Source organism: Gavialis gangeticus, unplaced genomic scaffold (assembly GCF_001723915.1).
Source record: "Gavialis gangeticus isolate Ggan-Ray unplaced genomic scaffold, GavGan_comp1, whole genome shotgun sequence".
NCBI lineage: Eukaryota > Metazoa > Chordata > Crocodylia > Gavialidae > Gavialis > Gavialis gangeticus.
This window is the reverse complement of record NW_017729032.1, coordinates 36,329,837-36,349,568: the sequence shown is the minus strand read 5'-3', so window position 1 is coordinate 36,349,568 and position 19,732 is coordinate 36,329,837. Positions and strand designations below refer to the sequence as shown.

Genomic DNA, 19,732 nt, shown 5'->3' with positions numbered 1-19,732 from the left:
CCACATCACAGGGGCGATACCCAGCTCACCAGGCTCTTGGTCATCTGGGAACATATGTAGGTCTCTCTTGTTCATTTTTTTCCAAAATTGCTTGTAAAATCCTGGATTAATTCCAAGGTAGAATAGAAAAAGAATCTCCAAAAGCTTGATGGGATGAAAAACCTATTTCTCATCAGCTCTCCTACTAACATATCCCAAGAGAAACAGGCTTACTCTGCTCCAGGCTCTATGTTGCTTTTCTCCACTGCAGTGAACAGCTCACATTTTACCCACAGACTTTTGTGATTATTTATTTTTTAAACTATTGTATAAAGAACTAAATTAGAACAATTATTATTCTATTCAGGTTCTTACTTCACATACCCTCACCACATATTTTACCACTGGCTTTATTGTTTTATTTTGAATAGCAGTACAGTAGCACACCTCTGGTGCCAAACAGTTGGGAATATTCTTTTAGCATGTAGTTCCAATATTGCCCCATGGCTGACAGTTACAAAGGAGAGCTTTATGTTTTAGAGTTGCCTTTGGCTTTGGCTTGTGGTAAGGATGTGAATGAGCTGTAATTTTCTCTCCAGCTCATCTGATGTGAAGTTTAATTCATTCTAGAAGTTCCGCTTTTCTTAACGATAAACATGTTCATTTGTTTTTACATTCCCAGTCTGAGTCTCTACATAAGTATAACAACATTAGCAGCTTCTATCCCAGGACGATCTCACATATATAGTTTTTGTGGAGCTTTTTTTTCTTTTAAATGACAGAACCTTCCAGGAGCAAACCTCAAGAGCAGGCATTTCTACCCTCCTTTCTGAGAAGCTCATGAAGCAAGTGGAACTGCCTTGGTCAGGCATTGGAACGGGATCCCTATAGAAGCTGTGGAATCTCCATCCTTGGAAACTTTCAAAAGCAAGTTAGACAGACACTTGGCTGGGATGGTTTAGTCAGGGTTGATTCTGTCTAGAGTACAGGCTGGACTAGATGACCTTATGAGATCCCTTCCAGCCTTACTTTCCTATGATCCTGTGACTTAAAGATGGACCTTTCTACTAGTTATTCTAATAGATTAATAATAATCTATTAATAAGGATGTGATGTGTGTAATTGATGACAAGTTATCACACTCTCAGTCTTGGCACTTACCTGATGTCATCTTGGATGTGCTAGTGAATAATCTGTTAAGTACAAAAACAATGCCATCATTTTCTAAGGAATTGATTTTCATTAAGACACAAGTCACTAATACTATAAAAAACTGGCTTGCTCTACTGTTGTGTACACTAGACTTTGCTGGAGTACCATGCCATTTTATTACTGTAATGCTGGCCTTCCTCTCCTAACCCCTTTCTACTAAATTTTATAAGGCTTTTCATCATATGAGGCCTGCAATTAGAATGCAAGCATATCAAGGCAAGGACCATGCCAACTGATGCTTACTGTGCATATGACTCAAACACTCTTGAGCACCGTGAAATAGTAAGCAAAGACTATTAAGAATATTAAGAGGGGAGGGGCAAATATAAATGCAGTAACTATTGGGGAGTGATAAATTTAAATTAAGTTTTACTGTGTATAGATTCATTGATTTTAGGGCCAGAAGGGACCTCAATAGATCATTGAGTCCAACCCCCTGCATAGGCAGGAAAGAGTGCGGGGTTCAGATAACCCCAGCCAGATGCCTATCTAACCTCCTCTTGAAGACCCCCAGGGTAGAGGAGAACACCACCTCCCTTGGGAGCCCATTCGAGATTTTGGCCACTCTAAATGTGAAGAAGTTCTTCCTAATGTCCAGTCTAAATCTGCTCTAACTACTGTCTAGAACACCGTGATTGAAGAAAATCATATTTGGATGTTATGAGGCAGTTTTTTGTATGAAATGGCATGTTTCCCAGATATCTTGCACATGCTCAAAAGCAATCACCGAAGCCATAAATTTGTTGCATATACTCATATAAAAGTACAGAGAATGTTCAGAACTGGGAGGAGTCTATAACCACATTTTCCCATTAGTCTGACTTTAGTTGTATCTGTCTTTTTTCCTTGTAGGTTATTATGGAAAGCTAAAGTATGTCAGAGGTGGTTCTGAGGAATCTAAAAAGAATTAATAAACTAGACAACAAATTACAGCATATCAATGTAGAAAAAGATGAGGAAATGGGCCTGGGATGGACAACACAAGCAACAGCATGCTGCTCATGAAGAATAGAATTGTTCAGTGTGCCAATCTGGAGGGTTTAATTACGGCTTCTGGGGCACTTAGACAAGTTATATTTTTCACGCAATCAGGCATCTGAAAGCACCCTACAACCATGCCATGACATATGTGCATGGCTGCAGAGTGCTTTCAAAATGACCAATCACATGAAAAATTAACCCTCCTCAGATGACGTATTAAATGAAGGGGCTCTGCTTTAGAGCACCTTAGGGAACTTGTGTTCCCTAGGGTTAATTTTTTGCACATTCAGGCCAGGTAGGTGTAACCCAGCCCCGCTCCCAGGGCTTTCAGCAGGGAGAGAGGGGGAAACCAGCAGTGAGATGCCAGCTGGTGTTGATCCACATACCCCCTACCTTGCGGCCCCCCCTCCAGCTCTCCAGCTGCAGTCCTGGGGGGAGCTGGGCCAGTTCCACAAGGCAAGGAGGCTGTGTTCCATCCCTCCCCCTCCAGCTTAGGCCGGGCAAAGCAGAAAGAGGGAAAGGAGCAGCACAAGCTACCAGCTTGCCTGACCTGAGCTGGAGGAGGGGGGTGGAATGGAGCCCCCTCATCTTATAGGTCCGGCCCAGTTCCTCCCCTCTTGCCCCTGTACCCAGGCAGGAGGGCTGGAAGGGTCTCGGATCCATTACTCCGCCCCTTCACCGCAGGCCAGGCAAAGCCCTACCAGCAACTTGCTGCCATGGGTGGAGGGAGAAAAAATTATTTGGTGGGGCTGAGCACACATATGCATGCATGTGCATCTCCCCCAGCAGGTAAGTCTGTGGGGGAAGAGGCAGGGGGAGGGGAAAGGGCTGTAGGAGGGGAGGCCCTGCACAGCCAGGATGGAGCTGCGAGTGGCTTGTCTGGGAGAGGGGTGCCCGGCACGGGGAGAGGGTGGCCGCTGCACACATGCCAAAAGGGTATGGCAGGCATGTGCCTGGGATCTGTGTGGGGCAGGGTAGGCTGCCACTGCCATCTGGGGCTGCGCTAGGCTCTTTCCAGCCAGGGGTTGAGTTACGCTGCACTCCATGTGGGCGGCAGCATCACTGGGAGGGGTTCTGGGGGGCTACAGCTAATTTTGGGGTGACTGCAGCCCCCCCCCGCCCCCCAGTAGCCCCTCTCCCAGCACCACTGCCACCCTAACTTGTATGATGATTTTTATAAGACTGAGTGCAGCACGATCCAGCCCCCACACCCTCTTCCACCTCCAGGAAGAGCCTGGCACTGCCTCAGCCCCAGCCAGCAGCAGCTGTCCACCCCACCCAGATCTGGGGGGGCACCCCCCCATGCCTTCCAGGGGGTGCTCAGCGGCAGGAGCAGCACCCCCCCAGATGAGCCACTCACAGCTCAGTCCCATACCCCATCCCAGCTGTGCAGGGCCTGCCCCAGCTCCACTCCCTCCCTCACCACTGCCTTCTTGCCCCTCCTCACCCCTGCTGCAGCTGCCAGAAGCCCACAGCCCTACTGCTGCCCCACATTTGTGGAGGCTAAGCCCCATTAGTTCCCCTCCCACCCTTCTGCCACCTATGCTCACTGCTGACTGGGACCAGTGCAGGCAGGTTCAATCCCCTGATCAGACCAGCAAATATTTGTTGGGTCAGGGGAGCGCTCTAATTCATTGGGCTTTATATCAAGCGCCATCAGTTAGAGAAGGTGCCTAAACATCTCTCTGTACCCCTAGAGTACAAGTGCACAAAAACTCAGGTAATAGAGGATTTAATAATTGAATGTATTTTTAAATGGACATTTTTAAAGGATTCCTTGTTGTGACTCTGTAATCATGTCCTAGAATCATGGAATATTCAAACTACCTTTTTAACTTCATAAATGTAATATGTATTTTGATAGGCTTGTTAGAATTTGTCCTCATGACTCTAGGTGAGCTGAAGTCACTGGGGTTAATTAATGCAAATTACCAGTATGAAAACAATGCAGGTAACAACTTTTTGGAAATACCATCACTCCACCTGCCAAAGAAAACAACATCCAGACTTATATGGCACTTCTGTAAGCCTTAAAAGGCAGAGGACTTGAAGCAGTGTAAAGTGACAGCCCCAAACTGTGTGAGAATCATTTACACACCATCCAAGGACGGATAGCCCTAAGACTCACTAGCACAGAAAGCCCAACAGAAGAAGACCAGATGTACCTCAGAGTGGCTCTATGGAAGATAGGTGACTACCCAGTGAATAGGGCATGCATATAAGCCATTTGTAGCTTTAAAATATGCTTTTTCTGAAATGGTTTTATTTTGAGTAAATAACTTTTTGCTTCATGACAACAAAGTGGTCGGTGCATAACCATGTCATTGTCCCTGAGATTACATAACTTCAGGTGCTAAAAAGGCATTTTGCTGAGATCATTGTAGCATTTTGCAGAAAAATGGAACTGAAGGTCTTTAGTTTGTAGGGACAGACCCCAAAAAAGGATGAACCAGACATCTAAGTCAGGTACTTATCATAGAGGAGGCCATGTGGGGTGAGAGGTGCAGTAAATTTAGTCACTATGACAGTGATCATCCCTAAAGATAACATGCCAAGTCTTGCTTCACACTCCCTGGACTTCATTCTTGGTAGATCACCAGTCTGTATATATCTAGAACAAAATGTGATAGACTCAACCCTCAGTGGACCTCACCATCAAGACCACAGTCTGGTTACTACTCCTTTCCATTGATTGCATACCAGTAGCAGCACAGGGACAAAACTTTAAGGGAAAAAAATCTAGATAGTAATTTAATGGTAGTTCAATAGTAATTGTGAAACAAACTGAGATACAAGATGGGGACATTCCAAAATATGGAAGAGTATAAATGACTTGAAAAGATCAGTCTACACAAAAGAGAAGAATAAATGAAAATGCATTTCATGAGAATAAAAAGAGCATGAGGAATCCAATTTAGAAGTGATGCTTGCAAAAAAATATTCATTACAAATTGATTCATACCTCAACAGTAAGAGAAAATATTACAAGGAATTTGATTGATAGAACTGAAAATCAATCTGCATAAAAAAAAAAATCTGTCATTTTAACTGCCCTGTAGGGACCTAATACTAAATCTGTTTTCAACTGCTTTATTATGGTAAATATGTAAAAATCCTCATGAGAGGTCAGAGTTAAAATGCTGAAGGTCAAGAGAGCATGAAATAAAGTGGGAATAAAGTGGGAAAGAAAACAGTAGTTTTATGGCACCTTCCAGTTCCACTGGTAGGAAGTGCTTTCCAAACTTGTCATACTTTCAAGTGTCTTCCACAAGTTTTAGCCATAGTTGGACACTTAGCACAAAGATGGGGTTAAGCACAGAAATTCTCTACATCACAAACTCTCAGGGACATACACCAGCAAGAACGGAATGTATTCCTAATGAGAGGATACAAATGCGGATTATATAAGATGATGGCAGATTGCATTGCATTTAGTTTTTTCTTTAAAAAAAAGTTGTAATGTCTCTAATGAAGATTTTTTGAGACCTGGAGGTCTGGTTTATGAGCAAATAGATGGGTCATTAAAGAAAAATGAATTAAAGATCAGTCTGTAAAGTGCCAGGATGGCACAGAGCAGTATTTTGAATTGTAGTCTTATCTCAAAAACTAATGAGACAGGTTACATGACTAGCATTTTTCCTCCAGGAATGTCAGAGCTGCAGGGGTTGTGTATATAAATATTATACTAGAAATGGATCACTTTTGTTGAACTCATAATCCATCCCTAATTTCATTATCAGGCAAAAGTAGAGCAGAGCAAAGAGAAAAAGAACTGTAAGGAGGTAGGTTTCTGCTCTAATTCACTACAAGCTGGAGTCTGAAATTGCAGGTGAATAGAGTGTAAGCAGAAGAGATTAGTATTAAAATGTAATTAAAAAGGGTAAAGGTATTTGCTATGGTGTACACGACCACAAACACAAAAGCAAGGTATTTCCCTTATTTATAGAAATGCTAAGGCTAATTTTACACACGTAAATGGCATTCTGAGCCTCTTACACAGGTGTTTTGATCCTACCCCTTCCCTTTGGGCATGCTTCCCAATCATATTTCAAGATGTGGCATGTAAGAATCATTGGATAAAGTAAAATAACAGTAGTGGAGTTGTTTTTGTCTCACTGAGGCAGGAACATAGATTAAAACTCAGGGCTTCTTCCCTTCCGTGGCAGAGCCCATCTCACTTCCTCCAGTGGGCTCCCCTATTGCCTCACATACCTTGGCTGTCTTTTAGAACAGCTTCAGCAGAATTTAGCCCATACCTAGTGTTTAGGGCATTTTGTTGGGAAGCAGAAGATACAGATTTAAATTTGAGGGAGGGGGCTAGAACCTGGTGTCCAGCTAAAAGGTAGTAGATTCCCCTCTGTTTTGTGTCATATAAAGTCCATGCCTTCCCAGAAGGTAGGATAAAAAAATCTGTTAAAGTGGCCCAAAATGCCACTTGTACCACTAAGTTAGTGCTGTTCACCCATCTAACAGTAGGCGCATCTACACGTGCATTAATGTGCCTTTTCTAATGAGCATTAAATTTAGTACCTCAAATGCAAAGTACTAAATGAATGCACATTAGGCTGTGCTAATGTACAGTAGCACATTTGCACACTTTTTAAATGATGCTTAATGCACAGTAGACTATTTTACTGCTCATTAGCATGTCACATTTTTTATGTGGTGCTTCAATGCACAGTAAAATAGTCCACTGAGCATTAAAGTGCATGTGTAGACACACACATACTTAACAAACAAGATATTAATACTTAATGAGCAAGATACTAATGAATGTTTAGTAAATTACTGTATTTACTTGAATATAAGATGACCCTGAATGTAGATGACTTCCCAATAATTAGATGCTATATATGGAAAATTTATAAATTTGTTATAATTTTCCAGGTATAGAATCTAATTATTGAAGGTTTGTTTTGAATTTGCCCCCCTCCTATTGCTACAGCAGTGAAAATAAATCTGGCGGGTCAGGTAGCCCCTTTGTCTTCTTCTGCCCCAACTTATTCCACCCGCACAGCCTTTCCCCCTTCTTACTGTCAGACCCTGTTCTTCCTGGGCAAATAGAAGTGAAGGACAAATTTGAAAACACTGACCTTGAAATAAACCAACCTGTGGGTGCATCTACAAATGCATTTGCAGTGGCACCAGTTTACTTGCAAGTAAATTTACTCATGAGTAAACGGTGCCAGGCAGGTGTCTACATGTCCCCAGAAGCACAAGCAGATTTGTTGCCAATCTACTCCTTCTTCTGGGGTCCTGCAATGGGCCCCTGTCACTATCATGGTGAGCTCCAGGCTCTGGCTGCAGCTGCCAGCACCTGACAGCCCTCTTCAAAAGCCAGCCCCGCTCACTGCTGTCTGACCAGCCACTTCCCTGGCCAAGAGCAGAGTGTGCAGTGCAGTGAGAGCACATGGCAGTGCTCTCCTTGCCACGTCTGCCTCCATGAGCCAGGGCTGTTCTTGTCCCTGCCCCTGGCAACAGCAACCAGTGCCCCATACTCCTAGAAGCCTCTGGCTGCCAGTTGGCCCATGGCCATCTCCTGGCTCCCCCGCCTGCCACATGCTCTCTCAGGGCCACCACATGGCTGGTGATGGGTTCCAGGATGCTATCGTTGGGACTGCCATTGTCCTCCTGGGCCTCCAGCCCCAATGCCTCTGGGCCCAGTGGGCCAGTCAGGACTGGTGGCAGCACATCATCAAGAATACCTGGGATGATGAGCAGTGGCTGCAGGCCTTCTGCATAACCCAGGCCACCTTCTGGGATCTCTTGGAACAGCTCTGGCCACACCTGGAGTGGCAGGACACTGCCATGCAGTTGCCCCTCCCTGCAGACACCCAGCTGGCCCTCACGCTGCACAAGCTGGCCACACCTGCCAGCCTATGGTACATTAGCCACCTGCTTGGCATGGCAAGGCCACCACCAGGGAAGCCATTCTGGAGGTGTGCAGTGCCCTCCAGGATGTGCTGGGGCACACTGAGCTCTGTTTTCAGGACCCCCCTGGCAGGGGTGGTGGGGTTCTGTGCCCTGCGGTTCCTCCAGCACACTGGGGTGCTAGATGGGATGCATATCCCTGTTACCTGCCCACCCCATGGAGACTGCCCTTATACAGCCAGAGGAGCTTTCTCTCTGTGGTGCTCCAGCCCATTGTTGACCACTGCAGGGCCTTCATGCACATGAATGTTGGCTGGACAGGCATTGTTCACAATGCCCACATCTTCAGGAACTCCAGTCTGCCAGGCCTGGTGGAGAGTAGGAGCTTCGTGTCAGGGTGCCAGACCTGCAGCTGGGCTCCATGATAGTCCCACCTCACCTCATCAGGTACCCCACCTACCAGTTCCTGTCCTGGCTCATGTGGCCCTACATCAGCCACCTGGACCCCCACCAGGCCCTCTTTAACTGCTGCCTAAGCTGGACCCATGCCCTGGTGGAGTGCACCTTTCACTGCCTCAAGGGATGCTAGTGCACCCTCACCACCTGCCTCAAATTCAGTGACTACAACCTCCCCTGGGTCATCATCACACCTTTGTGCTGCATAACATCTGTGAGGCTCAGGGGAAGCTCTTTCACAAGGCCTGGGTGGAGGAGGCATGGCACATGGAGGATGGCTGGGAATGGGAGTACCACCTGCAGCCGCCCTCCCCCCCTGCCAAGGCCTCAGGAGACCCATGCTCCTGGCTGCTGGAGGTATCATAGTATCAGAGTAGCTAGCGTCAGAAGGAAGCTAAACAGATCATCAAGTCCGACCCCCTGCCTTCGGCAGGAACAGATGCTGGTGTCATATGACCCTAGTCAAGTGTCTATCCAGCCTCCTCTTAAAGATCCCCAAGGTAGGAGCAAGCACCACTTCCCTTAGAAATTGGTTCCAGGTCCTAGCCATCCTAACCGTAAAGTAATGCCTCCTGATGTCTAGCCTGAACCTGCTCTCTATCAACTTGTAGCCATTATTCCTAGTTACCCCATGTGGTGCCCGGGGGAACAGGGCATCTCCTATTCTCTGCTGATCCCTCCTGGTGAATTTGTAGACGGCCACCAGATCCCCCCTCATCCTTCTCTTGTGGAGGCTGAATAGGTTCAGGCCCTCTAGTCTCTCCTCATATGGCCTGCCCTGCTGCCCCCTGATCATGCGAGTGGCCCTCCTCTGGATGCTGTCAATGCTAGCTACATCTCTCTTGAAGTGTGGTGCCCAGAACTGGACACATTACTCCAACTTGACCAATGCCACAAAGAGGGGGAGAATCACCACCCTGGACCTGCTTGTGATGCATCTGTCGATGCATGACAAGGTGCAGTTAGCCTTATTGACAGCTACCTTGCATTAGTGGCTCATGTTCAACCTGAAGTCAACAATGACTCCAAGATCCCTTTCAGCCACTGTGTTGATAAAAAGGGTGTTCCCCAGCCTATATGTGTGTTGCTGGTTCCTTCTCCCTAGATACAGTACCCTGCACTTGTCCTCATTGAATTCCATCCTATTTTCATCTGCCTGCCTCTGTAACCTGTCCAGATCTAGCTAGATTCTGTCCCTGCCTCGTCTCACATCTTGGTGTCATTAGTGAACTTGGACAATGTGCTTTCCACCCCTCGTCCATGTCATTGATAAAGATGTTGAACACTGCGGGCCTGAGGACTGAGCCCAGGGGAACCCCACATCCCACATCCCTCCAGGTCAAAAATGACCCATCCACCACCACTCTCTGTGTGTGATCATCCATCCAATTAGCCACCCATCTGACTGTGTAGGCATCAATGCCACAGTCACCTAGTTTTTTTATGAGAATGGGGTGAGAGACAGTGTCAAAGGCCTTCTTAAAGTCCAGGAGGATGACATCCACCCCCATACCTTCATCCAAGGACTTTGTGACTTGATTGTAAAAAGAAATAAGGTTAGTCTGACAGGATCTTCCCTTAGTTAACCAGTGTTGGTTCCCCCTGAGCATGATCTCCCCTGCTGGTCCCTCGCAGATGTGCTCCTTGATAATTTTCTCAAAGATCTTGCCCAGGACCAAGGTAAGACTGACGGGCCTATAGTTACCTGGGTCCTCCTTTCTCCCTTTCTTGTAAATGGGGACCACATTGGCCTTTTCCCAGTCATCTGGCACCTGACCAGAGCTCCATGAGTGCTCGTATAGCCGTGCCAGGGGCCTTGCAATGACCCCTGCCAATTCCCTCAGCACCCTTGGATGAAGAGCATCCGGGCCTGCAGATGTGAACACATCCAGCCCCTCCAGAAGGGGGGGCTAACTACATCATCCCTAACCTTGGGCCTCGCAGTGCCTCCCCTGAGTGCTTCTGTACTCCCAGTGGGGGAGATGTCCTGGTCCCTGCTCAGAAAAATGGAGGCAAAGAATTTGTTAAAGAGGTCCACTTTTCCATTTGCCACATTTCACCAGATTGCCAAGCACATCCTGCAGGGGCCCTATGTTACCTGGTGCCTTCTTCTTGCTCCCTATGTATTTGAAAAATAAATTTTTATTATCCTTAATCCTGGTCACCAGGCCCAGTTCCATCTCAGCCTTGGCCTTCCTAACAGCTGCCCTACAGCCTCAAGCAATGGAGGTGTGATCTTCTTTGGTAATAGCCCCTTGCATCCATCAGATGGACACCTCCTTTTTAGCCCTCAGGCATTCCTGAATGCCCTTGCCATGGGGACTTTTTAGCACTCTTACCCTGCTTGATATGCATTGGGACTGACTCCCTTTGGGCTCAGAGGATTGTCTCCTTGAGGAAAGACCACCCATCTTGGACTCCCTTCTCCCCGAAACTTTGGGTTCCCAATGCCTCTCGTATTAGTCTTCTTAACTCATTGAAGTCAGCCCTCCTGAAGTCAAGGATTTCCATCTTACTCCTAGCCCTTGACAGCCTGCGCTGGATAATGAATTCCATCAGGAGATGATTGCTGTCACCCAGGTGGCCGAAAACCCACAATTCCCTCACCAGGTCATCACCTGTGGCAAGGACCAGGTCCAGCACAGCAGGGCATTTTCCCTGGTGGGACTGTGCATCTCCTGAGTTAGGTGGAGGTCCTGTATCTTGGCTAGGAATCTACTTGAGCAGTCAGACCTAGCTGACTGCTCTTCCCAGCAGATGTCTGGGTAGTTCAGGTCACCCATAACTACCACATCTCTTGACTTGACAGCCTCTGCGAGCTGTTCTAAAAATTCCTGGTCCAGTTCTTCCCCCTGGTTGGGCAGTCTGTAATGGACATCCACAGTTAAGTCCCTTTCCCCATGACCCCCTTGTATTCTTACCCACAGCACCTCCATCTGCCCCTCTTCTGACCCCACCTTGCTCATCAAGGATGTATATTGCTCCTTGACATACAGCACTACACCCCCTCCTTTTCTGCCTGCTCTGTCCCACCTGTACAGCCTGTAGTCCTTAATATCTACTGCTCAATCATGGGTAGAATCCCACCAGGTTTCTGTGAGCCCTACTATGTCTGGATTTATGATAGCTAGCAAGAGGGTGAGCTCCTCCTGCTTATTCCCCATACTTCTAGGATTAGTGTAGAGGCATTTAAGACTTCCTGTGGGTGTTCATGCCACCCCCTTGTTCCTAAGTATGTTGTTGCCCCTGTCACTTACCTGGGTACTTCCTGTGCTTGACACTTGGCTTGATGGTGAAGTGTCCTCCTGTGCCTCTGTGGCCCCATCTCCTGGCGAGACTAGTTTAAAGCCACCATATGATATCAGCCAACCTGGAAGAAAAGACATGTTTACCTTTTGGGGAAAGATGAAGCCCATCCCACCCGACCATGCCCCCTGCACGGAAATGTGGGTCATTGTCAAAGAACCCAAAGCCCACCTGGTAACGCCAGCTCCGAAGCCGTCGGTTGACCTCAGTGATGCAGCCCTCATGGCACCATCCATGTCTATGCACCAGAAGAATAGAGGAGAATACCACCTGCACCCGTCTCCTTGAGCTTGGCCCCCAGAGCCTTGTTGTCCTTCATGAAGCAGTCTGGACTGCTCTTGGCCACATCATTCATTCCCATATGTATCAGGACTATGGGGTACTGGTCAGAGGGTTGGATGAGGTCCAGGATCATCTCCATGATGTCCTGAATCTGGGCCTCAGGCAGGCAGCAGACCTCATGTGCCATGAAATCGGGGCAATAAATGGGTCCCTCTGTTCCCTTGAGGATGGAATCTCTGATGATGAGGACTCTGCATCTCCTCTTCTTGGCATTCTGTCCTTGCTCAGTCTGTACATTGCCTGGAGTGGCTCTGTCTCCTCCGTAGGCATCCGCAGCAGCCCCCTCCCCCAAGGCTGCCAGGGCTTTGTATCTGCTCCCCAGTTGTACCTGGGAAGCTGACATTGTACTAGCCTGGGCAGGCCTTGTTCTGGTGGGTACCTTCTGCCATGCCTCTGCAGTACATCCTACTTGGGGGGCCTCTCCGCTTGATTTCTGACCTTGCAGAGAATGGAAATAAGCATCAATTTTGTCTTCTGCAGCCCTGATCCCCCACAGTCTCCTCACCCCGGCCTGGAGCTCCCTCACCTGCTCCTCCAGGGCCCATAGGTGGTTACAAGAGGAACAGACGAGGGAGCCCCCAGACCCCTCTGCCGCTCCCAACCGCAGGGCCCCTGCCAGGCAGCCCCCACAGACAGGGGGGCTGGGTGCCGCCGACCCCGCCATGGGCTCCATCTGGGTGGAGGCCTCAGAGGAGCCCACAGCAAGTGACGCTACCGGGTCAGAGTCCCTAGCAGCAGCTTGCCGTGTCCTCACCATGTCTTTGGAGCTCCAAGTCTTCCCTGGAGACTTCCTCTTGGCTTACTCCTGTGTGGCTGCCTAGCACAAACACTGGCACAAACGCCAGCGTGCCCTTACAGAGTATGCCTGTCTGTGCACTCTGTTCGCATGCAGCTCCCTGCCAGCTCAGTTAAGAGGGATCTGGGAGGCTCTCCCTCCAGATCCTCTACAGCTTTGTTAGCTTCTCTGCCCCACTTACCTTCAGAGGATCCACCACCGCTGCCTCTTCTTCTGCCGCTGCCTCTTCTTCTGCTGCTGCTGCTGGTGAATACAGGGCGCACACATGTGCTGGAGGCATACATGCGCCCACTCCAGACTCAAGCCCCAACCAGACTCAAGGTAGCACAGGACATCCTCCCAGGCCCAGGTGGGGGCCTGCTGCTCATCAGCAGGTGGCCTCCAGGGGCATCTGAATCCCAAACCTCGAGTCTTGAGCCTGCAAGTAGAATGCCCACCAAAGGTTTTGGAAACCTCTGAAGCCCCAGGTGCGGGTGGAGGATGTTTGTCAGTAGTAGGGTCACTTATGGTTCTGAACTCTTGGATTTGGAATTAGTTTGGGCTAATTTGGCCTCAGTTACAAATTAAATTAAAAAAAAAATTTCCTCTTGAAGGCTCAGATCAAGCGTAGTGGCTTCTTAACCTGACAGGGGAAATACCATGTATCTATGTCCAAGAAGGCAGTTTTCCTGAACTGCCGCTCAGGAGAACTGCTCTTCTGGTGTGGTTCAGTACCCGCCGAGGTACAGTGGCTTCAAGCCCAGTTATGGAAATGGGTATCTTCTTAGATTTAACCATATTTATTATGTTCCCCAAAACTTGCTTTAAGAAAAAGAACACTTTGGTAGGTGACTTAATCCTAATTTGGTTAAATTACAATTAATAACAGCAAGAGACATTATCATTTATAAAACAAGTACTGTACAAAACGAGTAGTTTTCTCTGTGGATTTTCTATAATTATTTTTATTATGACTAAGATAGGACACAACCTAAATACATAATTACACAATAGACTAAGCTTCATTTGAGCTGTTCCAGTCTATTATGTAAATTGTCTCATATTAAACAGAATTTATTGATACATATTTAATCAGCAGATAAGAACAGCTCATATACCTACGGCAGTCTCAATGGCTGAAGGCAGCAGCATATCATAAGGTCATGGAAGAAAATCTTACAAGACATAAGAGCCTTTCCCATTTATTGAGAATTTCCCCTGCTCTCAGACTAAGCATTTCTGCCCCAAAAAAAACACATGGCTTTTCAGGGGTCGATACTACTATATCAGTGTGTGTATTCATACAATTTATAAAATGCTCTACAGTTGCCATTATCATCTTATTGGGACAAGTACTATATCAGTGCGGTGGGAAGACCACTTCAATGAGTAATTGAAGGAGCTCACTGGGATTCAGGATTCCTAAACTGTATTTCTAACCCATTACTGAATCACTCTCTAACTCTGTTCACTTTATCAATTATAAAATGAGAAATGGAGTAATAATAATACTAATATAAAAGGCAAGTCTTAATACTTGTAAAGCACTGAGATATTCAGATGAAAGGTGCAAAGTAGGTAGATGCAAAGTATAGCTAACAGAGAGCAGAGACCATGCACCATTTTAACATAAGTTTGTGCTTTTAAGTATATGTAGACCATATAACTTGTATGATGATTCTTATAAGCCTATCAGTCCACTAGCCACATTTATAAATTATACAATAAGTTAATATAAGATTAGAAGGATAAATGGGCCTATGTGGTCAAGAAATCCTAATTTCTATTCCAAAGTGTATTCAGGTAATCTATAACACATGCTACATTTGACATTATATCTTATTAGGACAAAACTTATGAAGAATAGCCATTTCCTAGTAATTCACTTGAGAAACTTAAATGACTCATTCAAAACTATCTTGTCAGCATGGCTCCTGTTCACATTCTCTCAGGGGATTATTCTTTTCTTCACAGGCACGTATGAGTACTCTTAACGTAAAAAGCAGTTACCAGCACAACAGTGGGAGAAGAGAGTTCTCAGTGTCTTAGTAGGAGTTAATGTCCTGATAGAAGAGAGAATTAAGTGATGATTTCATCTGGCTTTTTTCCTTTCCTGACTTGCTCCTTTAAAAAGGTCAGATAGAGGCCCCCAAATCTGCTTTCCTCTTCAGTTTGTAACTCAAGTCTGAGCACACTACAATTTTATTCCTGCGGATTATGAGCAATTGAAAATAATGCCGTGTATTACGCTGGGAGTCTTGGCATAAATGGAGTCAGAAGAGAGTTCAGTCTTCTTCAAAGGAAAAAGAACAAGCTACACAAAGATAACATGAGCAACCAAAATTATGATAATAGCAAAAGGCAAAAAAAACCCCCAAACAAATAAAACTTCTAGAATGATGGAGACCACAGTATGCCATTACAGCACAAATGAACTTGGAGAAAATAAGCTAATAATATTATGAAACCACAACAATATGTTTATTTAACATAATCAACTAGAAATTTTTAATCAAATAAAATAAATCAGCTCCAAAACAGTCTGGAAGCAATTTTTGTATGGAAACAAATGATTAGTGCAGAGGAACAGCAAAAACAATCTATTAATAGTTTGTTTTGTAAGGAAAAAAAATTAGTCAGGACTCGATTTGTACAAATCTGGCAGCCTACAGGAGCGTGAAGAGTGCAAGGATATTAAAAGTGTTCATGTAGCATACATTAGTTTGAAAGTTTTTCCAGAATATGACATTTCAAATCCAGCAAAAGTTTTATCCACAGCACAGCACATGATGGAATGGAAATTTTTATTTTATTTTTTTTTAACAAGGCCCTGAAAAAGGTGCTTATTCTTCTGATAATTCTTCTTTTCATCACCATTTTTAATATTACAACAGTACCTAAAGACCCCAGCCAAGTCAGGGTCTCATTTTGCTAATTGCTATACAGACACATAATGTGGAATAATGGCTGCCCCAAATTGCCTCGTCACTGTAAACTGAATTCACAGTGGGAAAAGAGAAAACAGTGGAGAGGTGACTTGCCTGTGGTCACAGAACATTTCAGTAGTAGAAACAGAGTGAAGTCCAGGTTCAGTGCACATCATGTCATTAAGTGCTATCTCTTTAGCAGGATCCAGAACATAGAATAGAATCTTTGCTCTAAACATAGTCTGTAAGGACAAAATTTGCAACAGAAATCCAGAGATAAGCCTAATCTCATAACACCTAGACAACCATTAGTAGTCTGGGACTGGTTTACCTGAGGTATTGCTCCTTCTCTTCCTGCCATCAGCTGGATCCCCCTGTTACAAAGGAAAGGGTGTTTGCAGAGGGTTCTCTGGGAAGGGTTCAGGATTCTGTATCTTGCTCATCCTCTTCAACTGAACTAATACAAAACTAGTGACCTGCAAAAGTTGTTTGATAGGGTTTATGGAGAACACTCTGAATATGCTTCCTATAAAGATAAAGGGATGGAGAGGAGTTTCGTAAGGTGTCTGGCTGCCTGATGCCTTTTGAATTGATTGCTTTCACTCTGCTGAGATTTAACCACATTGCTAATGGTGTGTTAAGGCAGCTAGAGCCTTGAACAGATGTATCTGGGGAAGGCACTGATTCAAGTTCCTATTTATTACTCCAAAAACAATGAAGAGCTGATCAAAAATAAGAAACCTGAGCCCCAAAGGGCATTTGAAAAAAGGAAAGACGGGAATCTACAGGGGTAAGTTCTAAGACGCCTGTCCTTTAAATTTTTTAACACAGTTCCAGAATTCTCTGAGACCGAGTATGATTGATTCGCCCTTTCTGTTCCAATTATTTTCCGCTTTTACCCCTCATAACCAGAAACAATTATTTCTTCTGCCCTTTTTCTTCTGTTTTCCTCGAGTATACATAACCAAAATGGTCTTCGAGTGAGAAGGACTGAGGAAGACTCTCAACATTTCTACCATCCAAATGGAAATCTATCACACTGCTCTCAACCTAAATCCTAAAATCTCCTCCTTCTTCTCTCTTAATGCACCATGCTCCTCCATCTCCAGAACCTCAGAGTGGTACAACAAGGGTGGCAAACAAGCTATCCTGTAAAACTAGCAGCTGCTAGAGAAGCTGAGTACAACTCAAAAAGGTTATGAGCAAGAACTTCCAAAGATATCTTACATCTGAGTTATTTTAAGTGATATAAACCCCGCAGACTTACTAGTGACTGACAATCATTATGAAGAGTTGATTTTTATGGGGAAATTATGCCATAGTTGTCTCCTGTGAGCTTTGAACTTCCCTCTCACTCATCAGAGACCATCTGCTGAACTAAGTGAATTATGGCCTTGCAAACTCCCATACTGCTGCCTGTGGCTGTAGAGTCATTGGTTGTTGGGATGCTAAGAGTGGGTTGTCAGACAGGTAGTTGGGTGATAAATGGGCCCTTCTCCAGTTCTTTTTGTATATTGGGCTTCCTTATCTTTAGTGGGCAAAAAAAGCAACAAGACTGCTAAAAGGGTAAGGGAGAAAGTCTCTTCTGGATGATGGGTGAGGGAGCAAATCACAGTTTCCCTGTCAGTAACTGTTCTTCAGATCGCTAGTGGGGCAGAGGTTGGGCTTTACTGCCTACAGGGCACCCAGTTCATGCTGCAATACTGTGGCTTCTCTCTTCAGTAGAATAACTAAAGGGGGAGGAGTGGGACACTACCCCCAGGTGCCAACTTGGAGGAATGCAAAAATAGCAACCACTACAGACCCATGCACTGCCACTGCCCAGGGCAAAAACTGCTTAGTTATACCTCTGCCTCTCCTCATCCACTGTTAACATGGCTGGTTGAAGGCAATACCTGGCACTCTCTCCATGTGAATATAAGGTATTGGCATGGGGCACAAGAAGGGAGATTCCCTTTGCTGCAGCTGCCAAGACAATGGGTACACCTAAAGGAGGCTGAACATTTTAATAAGCAGACCGGGTTTAGCCTTTGGGTAAAGGAAACTTTTTGTCACCTTCCACCCACAAGTCACCAATCCCTATGTTTAGGTCCGAGAGAGAACTGACTCATTTTCCATAAAAGTATGGGTGTGAGATCCCTTAGGTCCCAAAATCCTTAGCCCTGTGCTGTAGAAATGGAATTCAGCTGTTTGATCTTTTGAATCTTAATAATTGGCGCACACTGCTGTATTTTCCAAGCAGTATACATTTTTTTCCTAAGACAAGCTAATATTTTCTATTATAGGGCACAAAGGCTGATATCCATTTTCTATGTCAGATGTAAGTAATGTGACCTAGTCAATGGTATGCTACTTCTTCCAAAAGCCAGTTTGTTCTTTTGGGAGATGGGGTTCAATGGTGTTCTCTTTTTGATTCAAAATTAAGCTCCACGAGTTTATATGTAATGCAGAGTAGTGAAACAGATCAATAGTTTGTTGGATCCTCTGGTGATTTACTGGGTTTCAAGATAGCAATAACATCACCTTTTCTCCAGATTTTTGGAAGTTTGTTACTTTCTAGACATTTATACATGAATTTCTGGAGTCATCTCTTCACTGTGGTTCTGAGGTTGGTAACGAATTCTGGAAAGATCTTATCTGGTCCAACAACCTTGCCAGTCTTGATCACTTTAACAGCTGTGTCAAATTCTTTGTCAGAGATTGGAGCAGTTAAATTAAGGATGACGTTGAGTGATTTAAGTTGTTCACCAGTCAAGTGTCTAATCATTTTTGTGTTAGTTGCTTGGGTTACTATACTTGCTATTGTTGCATAATATTTTCATGATGGAGTTTTCTGACACCGGGCAATACCACCCTTGCCAGTAAGGAAGCTAATGATGCAGCATGCCTGTCTGCTTAAGGAGGTCATACCAAATCCTTCTGTGATAGTGTCCAATCTGTCCTTGCTGATATTGTTCAGTGATAGCCAGCTGTTCTGTAGTTCTTTTTACAGTTGCAGGATCACTGTATTGCTTAATGATGGTAAAGAACTGTTTGCATTGCTGAGGCAGAAAACTGGCATGGTTCTTAACAACCTTACAGCTGCCTATGATATTGTTTGGCACCAAGGCCTTAAATATAAACTGCACTCTGTGATACCTGACTGCAAGCTATGCACTCTCATCAGGAACGTGATCTCCAGCAAATCACTCAAACTAACTACTAGCCAAGGAGAAAAAAGCAGAGTACAAACAGTGATATATGCCCCAGCAGAATATTGTGCTCCTGCACGGTCCAAAAGTTGTCACACTAAAAAGTTCAACACTGTACTTAACAGTGCACTGAGACTCATAACAGGCTGTACATATATGTACTTCCTGTACTCTTGGGCAGTAGACCAAGTGATATAAGATAACAGACCTTAACATTACTGGCAATAGAGGCAAGAGATGACTAAAATCAACTATTCTATAAGCTGTTAACTGAAGACTCAAATTGATGGAGGTTTAAGAGGCTTAAAAGTCATAAACCATTTATACTTGAAGCCCACAATCTCCTGGAACAGCTTGGGGATGCTAAACCAAACTTATGGGCAGCCAGAGTGGGCTATTCTTACCATGTTTTATACCAACACCAAACGAGCCCACATTGGGCATGACCTTGGGAAAGAAGTGTGGGTCAAGCTGAACAGGCTGGGAGCTAGATACAGACACTTCAAAACAACACTTCACAAGATGAACATCTTGGACAGTCCCCTGTGTGAATGCTGTGTCCAACAAACAGCACAGCACTCAGTCAGAAGCTGTAGTCTTTACACGTGCCCAGATGGAGCAGATGGAATCTGCACATTGAGCGATAACACCAGACAGGGGCTCACAGATTTGGAAGTTGATATCTGATGCCA

General features: G+C 45.2%; 1 long non-coding RNA gene across 1 annotated transcript; it reads left to right on the top strand.

The window, feature by feature from the left end:
• The first annotated feature begins 6,346 nt into the window (after positions 1–6,346).
• Positions 6,347–19,513, top strand: LOC109303420. The gene is made up of 3 exons (XR_002099100.1): positions 6,347–6,358; positions 8,962–8,965; positions 19,304–19,513. It is a non-coding gene; the product is annotated as an uncharacterized LOC109303420 (long non-coding RNA).
• The last annotated feature ends 219 nt before the right edge of the window (positions 19,514–19,732 follow it).